Source organism: Bubalus kerabau, chromosome 4, assembly GCF_029407905.1.
Source record: "Bubalus kerabau isolate K-KA32 ecotype Philippines breed swamp buffalo chromosome 4, PCC_UOA_SB_1v2, whole genome shotgun sequence".
In the NCBI taxonomy this organism is placed as follows: domain Eukaryota; kingdom Metazoa; phylum Chordata; class Mammalia; order Artiodactyla; family Bovidae; genus Bubalus; species Bubalus kerabau.
Window position 1 is genome coordinate 6,862,533 of NC_073627.1, and position 11,415 is coordinate 6,873,947.

The 11,415-nt window shown below is 58.2% G+C and overlaps 1 pseudogene; it reads left to right on the forward strand.

Moving 5' to 3' along the window:
• The window catches only part of LOC129650760 (kinesin-like protein KIF19), a 30,696-nt pseudogene extending 22,466 nt beyond the window's left edge, over positions 1 to 8,230 (forward strand).
• The last annotated feature ends 3,185 nt before the right edge of the window (positions 8,231 to 11,415 follow it).

Below are 11,415 nucleotides of genomic sequence, written 5' to 3' on the forward strand. Positions count from 1 at the left end.
CAACGGGCAGCCAAGGTCCAGCTGCACAGCGGGCAGGGCGAACAGGCTGCAATGGAACACCTTCGTGAGCAGCTGGTCAGCACCTTCCAGGAGCAAATGGACACGCAGAGACGCCTGCTGGAGCTGGAGAACCGTGGCATGGAGCTGGAGATGGACACCTCCCACCACCTGCTCACCATTGCCAGGTAAGCACCGCTGGCCTGGGATGGGACCCGGGAGCTGGAGCCGCACCTTATGCCCCCCAACCCTCCATGGCCTGAATCCCCTGTCTCCTTTGGGGTTGGGGCTGCGGCAGCTGGAAGCATGAGAAGTCACGCCGGGCACTCAAGTGGCGGGAGGAGCGTCGGAAGGAGTCCTTCACTAAGGGTGACACCAGGAAGGACTCGGACACCGGTGACAACCAGCCAGACATCAAGGAGCCCGCCGAGGTGGTGTCCGCCCGCGAAAGCATCGCTACCTTGATGACCAAGCAGAAGAAGCTGCGAAAGCAGAAGGTGCCTGGGGCTCTGGGTCTGGGAGAGGGGGTTGAGAGACTCAGAAGGAAGGGGCTAGGAGAATCTTGTGGGAGGAGTGAAACCTGGGCTCTCAGGCCACAAATCCCCAGTGACTTTGAGTCTCTCTTTCTCATCTGAGAACTTCGCTGGTGGCTCAGATGGTAAAGAATCCACCTGCAATGCAGGAGATGCCAGTTCAATCCCTGGGTCGGGAAGATCCCCTGGAGTAGGAAATGGCTACCCACTCCAGTATTCTTGCCTGGAGAACCCCATGGACACAGGAGCCTGGCGGGTCACAGAGTCAGACACCAGTGAGGGACTAACGCTTTGTGTGTGTGGACTCAGTCGCTCAGTTGGGTCCGACTCTTTGCTACCCCCTGGACTATAGCCCACCAGCCTCCTCTGTCCATGGGATTCTCCAGGCAAGAACTCATCTTTAAAATGGGAGTGGTCCACCCTCGTGGGGTTGATGAGAAGAGTAAATAAATCCTTTCACATATTAAAGACTCAGAAAACTGTTAGCCAACATTTTAATGAGGGTTTTCCAGATCTCCCTTCTCTGTTCTGGAGCATAGCCATACCAAGGGGCTTCAGGGTCCACCAGTCCAGAGGGCATGAGATGGGCTGCGGTTGAGCTGGTCCACGGAGCTCATTTCCCTGGATTCCCTGGTGGCTCAGATGGTAAAGAGTCCGCCCGCCAATGCGGGAGACCGAGGTTCCCTCCCTGGGTCGGGAAGATCCCTTGGAGAAGGAAATGGCAGCCCACTCCAATATCCTCGCCTGGAGAATCCCATGGAAGGAGCCTGGCGGGCTGCGGTCCATGGGGTCGCAAAGAGTCGAACAGAACTGAGCGACTTCACTGCACGGAGCCTGTTTCAGGGATGGGTTGCAAGAAGGTGGGCACAGAGGGGTCCCTCAGGAGCAGTCCCCGGTTGCAGAGTTCAAGACACAGCTTCGAAAAGCGGGCCTCGGAGTGGGGCTTCAGCCGGCCGCACAGCATCCGGGGGCTTGGAAGGGCGAGGACCCGCTCAGCGGCGGGTGCGGGCGGCCGCTCACCGGCCACCTGGTGCTGACGGCCCGCTCGGCTCCCCAGCTGGCGCTGGAGCAGCGGTGCCGAGAGCTGCGCGCGCGGGGCCGCCGCCTGGAGCAGACGCTGCCGCGGCGCGTCAGCTCGGAGCAGCAGCGCGAGGCGCTCGGCCTGCTCTGCCGCGTGCACGAGCTGGAGCTGAAGAACGCCGAGATGCAGTCGCAAGCCCTGCTCCGCGACGGCGCGCTCCGCCACCGCCGCGAGGCCCTGTGCCGCCTGGAGCAGCGCCGCAGCCTCTGCGAGGAGATCATCCGCGCCCAGCGGCAGCTCATCCAGGGTAGGGTCCCCTCGCTACCTACACCCCGCGCGTCCGACCCGCCGAGAGCCCGAGAGCGTGCACTGAGCCCTGCCTCTCCGCTCCCCCACCGCAGACTGCAACCTGGCTGTGCCGCAGCATCTGAAGGAGCTGTACGAAGTGTACCTGCGGGAGCAGGAGGAGGGCAACCTGGAGCGTGCCACCATGATGGACCGCCTGGCCTCTCGGGCCCTGCAGGTGGGCGCCCGGGCCGGACAATGCGCCCCTGTGCTAGGGGCAGGGCTGATGCCCAGGGCGGCGCCTGCCAGCAAGTAGGGTGGCCTCGGGACCGTGCTGGCTGGTCCCCAGAAAGCGGACACCTCTTCCTCCTCCTCCTCCTCCTCATCCGACCCAAAGCCTCACCAAGCTCCCCTCCCGTGCTGTTCTTCTGCCACACGTGTCCCCATCCAGGGTCTGAGGGTCAGGGTTGGCCATCTGAGATATCACTAAGGGCCCCAGATGCCCTCCCAGGAGCCCAGGCCACCAGGCAGTGCCACTGGGGATGCCTAGCAGACCACGGCTGGCCCCTGGGGACTCAGCACACAAGCCCCCCTGTCTTCTGGGGCTCCCAGCCCAGATTACAGCCCCAGACACTCTGTGTGCCTGTGTCACCCAGGCTGTTTACTCAGTCTGAGACCAAGTCTTCCAACTGCCCTCTCCCTCCTTTCCTCTCCCCAGGACAGCGCCTTGCCCAAGCTTAGCCCACCAGGAACCGTGCTGACTCCGGAGGAGTCTGACCTAGACAAGGTCAAGATACCTAACTCCGAGTCCCCGCACCAGCACGGAAGCTTCCTCCCTCTGCTCAGCACTGAGAGGTGAGCTGAGGACCACTTCCAGCCATCCAGCCCGCCTGAGCCACCAGGCCATGTCTCAGAGATGCCAGCCCAGACCTGGCTTCCCAGGGAGGATGGAGCAGGAAAGAGGGGAGGGGGGCACAGGTCTGGAGCCAGGACTTTGGGGTCCTCGTTCCCACAATGCAACAGTTCTCAGGAGGGGTGGCGCTGGGACCCCCGTGGTACCAGCCTGGGCAACAGCTGCCCATCCTCCTCTGCCGACCTCAGTGAAGCCAAGCACCCAGTCAAGACCAGCTCCTGGGCCTGGCAAGCGAAGGGCTCCTTTATGCCCACCCCACCCCGAATCCCGGCCGGCAACCTGGTGATGCAGGAGGTGAGCAGTGGGCCCCACGGGTCCCTGGATGTGGGCGGGAGTACCCGGGAGGGACACCCAGTGGTTGGGATGGAACTTTTCCAAAACAGCCCTCTGAGGACATAGGGTTCCTGCTGGGTCCAATGGCTTCTCTTCCCAACCCATTCATCTCACAGGCCGCCACTCAGGTCGGTCTGATCGGCCAGATCAACTCCTCCCCTGAAAACATCGAGAATCTGTCGGAGATCCCCTTGTCCCTCAAAGGTGTGTCCCCTGCCTCCCCCAACCCCCATCAGCCTGAGCCTGGCATGATCTCAATAGCTCAGCGCACCCAGCCAAAGCCCCTTCCTTCCCTCTCCTCTGCTGAACACACCCAGGCATCATTCTAGAAAGAGAGGCACCAGTACCCAGAGAAGAGTAACCACCTGCTCTGTCCACACAGAGCAGGGGACACAATTGGAAACAGAATGGGGAACACATGGCCCTTGGGGTCAAGCCCCCTCCACTACCCACTCGGAAATAAATGTAATAGCATTGAGAGTTCGAATCCACCCTACCCTGTGGCCTCAGGCTACCCTCATTATCTCAGCAATCCATCCTCAGAACCTGGGACTTCCCTGGCAGTCCAGTGGTTAAGACTCAGCACTTCCACTGCAGCGGGTGAAGGTTCGATCCCCAGTCAGGGAACTAAGATCCTGTATGCCGTGTGTCATGGTCAAAAAAAAAAAAAAATCTTCCCAACCCACTGAGGCTAGTTTTACCATCGTCAGTTTACAGATGAAAACAAGGCTCAGAAACTTACCCAAAGTTTCTCAAACAGCAAGCAAGTTGGGGTGAGCTGCAGCAGAGAAAGGGGTGTTGGAGGTGCAGGAGGGCGGGGGGAAATGTGGCCTTGATCCCGGGGTGGGTGCCGCTCTGTCCTGCCGCAGGGAGGAAGGAGACCACAGCCGACACCAAGAGCATCACCGGGAAGGCTGCCCGGCGCCGTTCACAGGCCCTGGGGGCCGAGGCGCGCCAACTGCTGGCACCCACCATAAAGCAGAGCAGCCTGTCCCTGCACTTGCTGGGCGAGACGGATGATGTGCAGCTGCCCGGACCGCTGGCCTGCAAGCGGCCGCCCAGCCCCACCCTCCAGCACGCCGCCAGCGAGGACAGCCTGTCCAGCAGCACAGGCGAGGCTCCATCCCGGGCAGTCGAGCGTCATGGCGATGGCCCTTGTCCCCCGCTGCAAGGCCAGAAGAAAAGCCCAAGAAAGAAACGAAAGGAGTCCCTGGAGGCAAAGAGGAAGCGGAAGTCCCAGGGCGTTGAAATCACAGGACAAGGGGTGAGCCTAGAGGGACAGGAGCTGGGGGTGTCTGGGCCCCCTCCTTGCCGGGTTCTGAAGGCTGGACTCCTCCAGAGGCCCCAGGGTACCCCTAGCTGTGCACCACTCTCCATGGAGTGTCCCCCAACTGAACCTAACATCTCCTTGTATCAGATCCCCACACAGCTCCCAGCTCATCTGGCTCTCCAGCCAATGAAGCTCTCCCGCCCCAAGATGCACGTCGCTGGACTCTGTCCTGTGGAGAGTCACACCACAGAAGAGAGGATGCCAGTGATTGGGCACCTGACCCCTACCATCAGGCCACTGGGAAAGGCCACGCTGCCTATGGCCAAGGTCAAACTTCCTCCGTGCCAGAACTCGGGTGAGTACCAGCAAGTGGGGGGGGGGGCAGGGATAGCAATGGGGAGAGGGGAGCCCTTGGCCAGGCCAGGGAGGAGACTGGTTGAGCTCCCTGCCCCTATGGCTGCCCCTTGCTGGAAACTGGGTTCCTGAAGACTATTAGTGGGACTGGCCTCTGGGGGCGGAGGTGCCCCTAGGGAGTTCAGAGCCACTGTGGGTGACTAGAGGGCATGGAGAGGCATGCCTTAAAGCAGAGCTCCTGGCCCTTCCCTGTCGCAGGCCCGGAGGACACCTCCCCTGTCGCTGCCAGCTCCAACCCAGGCGATGTTTCCGAAAGGGTTGGTCGGATGCCCCGCCTGACCTATGGCACAAGCACCCAAGGTAAAAACGGATGCTTACGGCACAACTGAGGGGCCCTGCCCGGAACCGGCCCTCCTGCCCGCCAAGGCTTGATGGGGTGTGGCAGCAAAGGGAGACGGAGGCTGGGCAGATGGGGATGACCTGGCGTCAGGAGCTCGGGATCTCAGAAGGCTGGGGCCCCTGGGACCCAGGAACCATGGGGGTGCCTGCCCCCACACTTCCGTGCCTTCAGTGCCAACGGGAAGGGGAGCTGAGCCCAGGAGGCATGGCCTGGATGGCAGGGCTCCCTGGCTTCCCAGCCCTGGATCCCAGGGCTCTCTGGGCAGAGACTCCTGTTGCCGAAACTCTATTCTAAGATCTGCAACCAGATTGGCCTGAGGAATGTGGGGCGGGGGTGGAGCAGGGAGGGACTGTTCGTGGGATTAGGGCTCCTGGGCCCACATCTGGGACAAGGGCATGCTGGATGGTTGGGGAAGGGCCCGACGGGCATTTCCCTTACTGTGGCTGGGGGCTGGAAAGCCATCTAGCTTTGTTACTCAGCAGTCGCTTCCACCTTCCCCCTGCCCCCCAACTGCTTGTTAACAATAAAAATCCCATTTGAGTTTTGTTGGTTGTTCCGGAAACTAGACCTTGTCTGAAAGGTGGGGTGGTCCTGACAGACTGGGCTTCCCTTGCCCGGGTGCTGCTAATGGTAAAGAACCTGCCTGCAATGCAGGAGATGCAAGAGATGTGGGTTCAGTCCCTGGGTCAGGAAGATCCCCTGGAGGAAGAAATGGCAACCCACTCCAGATTCTTGCCTGAAGAATCCCATGGGTAGAGGACTGGCGGGCTCCAGTCCACGGGGCTGCAAAGAGCCGGACACGACTGAGCGACCGAGCACATGACTGATTAAGATTCAACCCAAGTCCCCTCTTCCCACCACACCCTCTTCTTCTCCGGCTGGTTGTAGAGCACCGGTCAACAGACTCCTGGGGGAAATCGTTTTTCCTCCGGACTCTGAGGTCTCTGCCCAGACCCCCTCCCAGGAGAGGTCAGAGCCTTAGGGTTGTGCTTACCCCTCCCACCCCAGGATGTCAGGGCTCAGAAATTGCTCAGCTGAGCCCCTCAGCTTCAGGTGAGAAAGCTCCCCCAAGGTGCACCTGACCATCTCGATGCTTTTACCTGCCCTGTCCCCTGTGGGGACGGGGGCCCTTGGGGAAAAGGTAATGAACGATGGGGAGCCCCTGACCTGTGGAGCCCTCCTTGGACTGTTTTTACCCCCAGAACTGGGTGGTTTAATCATCCCCTTGCCGCTCCGAGCGCTGGTTTCTTCTACCAAGAGCTCTGGCTTCCCACGTAGTGCTGGTGATAATCCACTTGCTAATGCAGGAGATGCAAGAGACACGGGTTTGATTCCTGGGTTGGGAAGATGCCCCGCAGGAGGAAAGGGCATCGCCCTCCAGTATTCTTGCCTGAAAAGTTCCATGGGCAGAGGAGCCTGCCAGGCTACAGTACATGAGGTGGCAAAGACTGAAACGCCGCTGAACACACACATACACACCACCAGGAACCTTCCTTTCAGGTCAGTGTGAAAGTAGCTCCTGAAACCAGGCATCTGGTCTACCACCCACCGCCTGGCTTCCATCCACCCAGCTCTCAGGCCGCTAGCACCTGGACCCCCAGCGGGCCAGGACAGACACCTCCACTGGCCATGCCACTCCCAGTCCCTCTGCGCCATCTCTACTGGGCCTTTATTTTCCTGCTCTGTGGGCAGGCACAGAGAGGCACAGAGCTGGCCTCTGGTGCAGGTTCTGTGGTCAGCTCCAGCCTGGGCACACTGCCACGTCAGCTCAGCTGAGCCTCCCAGTTATCCTGAGTACCGCAACTGCCCCCTCCCTTGGCCAATGAGGATTGTTGAGTCTGGTGGCTCAGACGGTAAAGAATCCACCTGCAATGCAGGAGACCCTGGGCCAGGAAGATCCCTGGGTCGGGAAGATCCCCTGGAGAAGGGAATGGCTACCCACTCCACTGTTCTTCCCTGGAGAATCCCAAGGACAGAGGAGCCTGGCGGGCTACAGTACATGGAGTCGCAGAGTCGGAGACGACTAAGCGACTAAGCGGGGCTTCTCTGGTGACACAGGGTAAAGAATTGGCCTGCAATGCAGAAGACCTGGGTTCCATCCCTGGGTCAGGAAGATCCCCCGGAGGAGAGCATGGCAGCCCACCCCAATATTCTTGCCTGGAGAATTCCATGGACAGAGGAGACTGGCGGGCTACAGTCCGTGGGGTCACAAAGAGTTGGACTCGACCAAGCGACCAACACACACACACACAAGCGACCAAGCATGAGTCAGAGAAGGAAAGCAACTTGCCCAACATCACTCGGTTAGTAAACAGTCAAATAAGTGAGCAAAAGTCGCTCAGTCGTGTCTGACTCTTTGCGACATCATGGATCATAGCCCACCAGACTCCTCTGTCCATGGAATTTTCCAGGCAAGAATATGGGAGTGGTTTGCCATTCCCTTCTCCAGGGGATCTTCCTGTCACAGGGATGGAACCCAAGTCTCCTGCATTGTAGGCAGATTCTTTACCATCTGAACCACCTGGCTGGGATTCAAACCCATGTTTTCCGGCCCCACATCGGGTTCTTTTGGTTTACATTATTTCACCTCATTGTCTTAACTAAGGAGAAATTTCATTTTATTCATTCATTCAGCAGCAACCAAGAGCTAAGCTATGGAAACACCCAGCCCCTACCTTATAGGAGTTTCCTTCCTGGTCTAGTGGTTCAGACTTAAGCTTACTATTCAACGGGCAGGGGCTATGGTAACAGAGAGGAAGCTGGGGGTCCTAATTCCCATTTAGCAGACAAGGAAACTGAAGGAAGGGATGGAATTGACCTTCTGGATCATGAGCAAATCAATAACAGCCTCACCCAGGGCTCAGGACTCCGAGGAGCGCTGAGTAGTACATTTTGCATTTTCTAAGAATCTTGCCAAATGCATATTTGTGGACTTGCATAAGCGCCTTGGCAAAGATCCTACATACGTTTATCGTTACCGGTGCTTGACTAATTTAGGAGGGACCGGAGACATGGCTTAACGGGATGGGAGGGTCACGTGCTCCAGGTTTCCTTCCGCGCCGCGCAGCCCCGCGTCCCGGCCACCCCCCCCCCTCCCCGGCCAGGGTTGCTAGGCAACGAGTAAACGCCGGAGCCGTTTGAGAAGCGCTGGAGCCAGATCAGCGACTAGGGGGCTTCCCTAGCGGCAGCAGGAACCGACCAAGGTTGAGGGGCGGACGCGGGGAGGATGTCCGCGACTGAAGAGAAGACTGGAGAGTGAAAGGGAGCCCCACAGGGTGAGAAACACCTCTAGTGCAAGAAGCTCCTCGTGGGGCGTCCTTCCGGGCTAGCCCTGCCTGATGATGGACCCCGGGGACCAGTGCTCCTAGGGTCCCCCGCCCATCGGTCCTCGCTGCCCTAGATGTTCCCAGAGTCCCAGGACCCAGCAAGTTCCAAACACCCTGCCTCCTGCACCTCTTGCGGCCAGTCCGGTCCTGATGCGATCCGTCTCCTGGTGGGGGGATGGGAGACCTAAAGGGTTTACAGCCCACCCCCACCCCCCACCCCGGTATCGAAAATACAGCCTGGGGCTGGGGTGGTGGGCGGCCCGGCCCGGTGAAGAGGAGAGCTTTCTGGTAAGAATGGAGGAAAGGGCGTTAGAGTTACTGAGCCCCTCTTCAGGGGTGGTCCTCTGCAGCATTTCATCTATTCCTCAGCCCCGGAGTGGGTCTCCATCCGGATGCCCTGAGGGTATCGTGCTGAAGGTCACACGCAGGGTTAGTTCCTTCTTCCTGCAACAAGTTCACATTTATGTCTCTCGAACCACACAAGTGCATTCTTCTCCCAGCTTTCAGACCCAGTGTTTTCCATCTTACATCGTTAGCTTGCTGGACTTTTTCACATCAGAAGAGGAGGAGTAGGGGAGAGACCTCTAGGGGAGCGTCCTGGCGGATTGGGGTCACATCGCACGTTCAGCGTGTGACAAAGGGAGGAGGGGGCCCCCCTCCGTGCCAGGCACTGGGGATGGGAGTGAATAGAGGACCACAGTCTTCTGATTAGGAACCATTACTCTCGTGGACTGTCATTATTAATGAATATTCATTGCTGTTGTTGTTGTTTAGTCACTAAATTGTGTCTGATTCTTTTGTGACCCCATGGACTGTAGCCCGTCATACTCCTCTGTCCGTGAGATTTTCCAGGCAAGAATACTGGAGTTGCCTTTTCCTTCTCCAGGGGATCGTCCTCACCCAGGGATCAAACCCACGTCCCTTGCATTGGCAGGTGAATTCTTTACCACTGAGTCTCTAGGGAAGCCCAATGACTATTAGCACTACATCAAAAAAAAAAAAAAAAGACCATAGTCTTGGCTCAAGGGGACAGTGCTGTAGTGGGCGGAGCAGGGAAACACAGGCCTACATCACCCTCCGGGTCTAGGGACCTCCTCCCACGTCTGGCTGTCTTCATCCTCTACCTCTTGGAGTTCATCCCAGGTTGACCCCAGTGTGGAGCAGAGGAAGGAATTCCCAGGGAGATCAGCCACTTTTGAAGGCGAGTGAGTCCCTTATGACCACAAGTTCCAGAAGGTGCATAGACAGAAGAAAGAGGGCAGGAAGTCCCTCCCCCTACAGTCCTGTGTCCAGCCAGACACAGCACAAAGACTGGAGACTGCCCCAGGGACAAGAAGAAGGAGAGGCCTTGTCACCTTTGTGACACCAGGGAGTCCAGTGGTGCGGAAGGTAGCCACCTCCACTTGCCTGCCCGTGAAGCTCCTACACTGAACTTCTCAGCCACCCCCCACCAGTCCCTCGTCTCTCCCTTTCTCTGAAGCCAAAGGAGGTTCTTTCCAGGAATCACTTCGCTCATTATCATTGCACAAGCCAAGTCTTATTTTTATGTTTGGTGAAGGTTCTGATATGACTGCCCCAGGATGTCGGAGGCGGTTGCATATTTGGCATTCAGATCAGCATGTCTCTAATTCCACGTGGTCTTGTGTTTGAGATGCTTGTGGGGCTGAGGTTCCCACGGGTGGCATCTCCTCCCCCAAAGTCCCAGAGGGCAGCAAGGCGGCTCGTGCCTCCCCTTGAAGCCCCCTTTGCAGACAGCCTTACTCAGGCGCTGCTTGGCGCAGCCCCGCCTGTGAGGCTTGTCTCACCAGGGCGGGGAGAGACCTCCTGAGACCACCCCCCCAGCTCTGACCTCACCATTCATCTTCCTGCCTCACCAGCTTGTGAGAAAGAGCCTGCTCTGGGTCCTTGAATGAGCTGTCTTCCCATCACCCAGCCAGCCTTTAAATGTCTCCTCTGTCTGCCTCCAGATAGAAAACAATGCCTCTGTTCTCGCTCCTGGCTTGGCCTTGGGAAGCACCAAGAAGGAAAGCAAAGCTGTTAAAAATATGACCTGGGCTAAAGAGGCTATTTTTGTCTTCCTAGGCTTACCTCGTGCTCTTAAGACCCCTTGGGTCCCCTAGGAGCTGGCCGTCTCATGGCAGTTGTCTCTTAACAGAGGGAGGGACAAGCAGCCTGCAGTTACCAGAGTCTGCAGTCCTTGGGGGTGAGCGCTGGGAGGTGGCGGGGCGGGGGCGCAGGCGCAGCCCTGCTGTAGTTCAGCGATGTGCTGGGGCCAGGGCGATGCTCATTGGGTGTGCACCCTTTGCAACGAGGCTCTCTTTTGTCCATGAAAAATAAACCCTTAGGGCAACCTGCTGTCATCTGTGCTTCTGTCCCCATCCTCTGTTTTCCAAGCCATTGCTCCTACCCTTCCTGGGTGTAGAAAAGTTGCCAAACCACAGGAAAGAGCAAAAAATACTGCTCCCTGCAAGTCTGATGCAGGATGAGCTGTACTGGGGCTGAGAAGTAGGCGGTTGGGACGGTGGTACCATGTCCAACAAACAACGCGTGCGGATGCAAAGTGGCCTCGTAGTTAACCTTAACCTCATCGCCCTCACCCCCGTCCCAGCTGCTCCAGGGCCCGAGGCCACCCAGGCACATGCTTCTAGGCTGCCGCAGAGCTCTTGGCCCTAAATCTCAGGGAACAGCAGCCTGGACCCACCCGTCCGGTTCCTTGAAGCCCTGGAGCTGGGGGAGGAAGGACAGACGCATATCTGGTCCTAATAGTCATCTGGAGTGGCTGTACAAGTGTCTAAGCCTCATCTCAGACATGTAGATCAGTGTTTACAGGAGGGGGGCTGGGAATCTCTATGTTTTGAAGGGACATTCCAATTTGAGAAATGTTGGCTGTGAGATTAAGAGCCCTCGCTTTAAATTGGTGGTTCTCATCCTTGGCTGCATGCTGAGAGATTATGATTTAATTAGTCTGCAGTTCAGCCTGAGC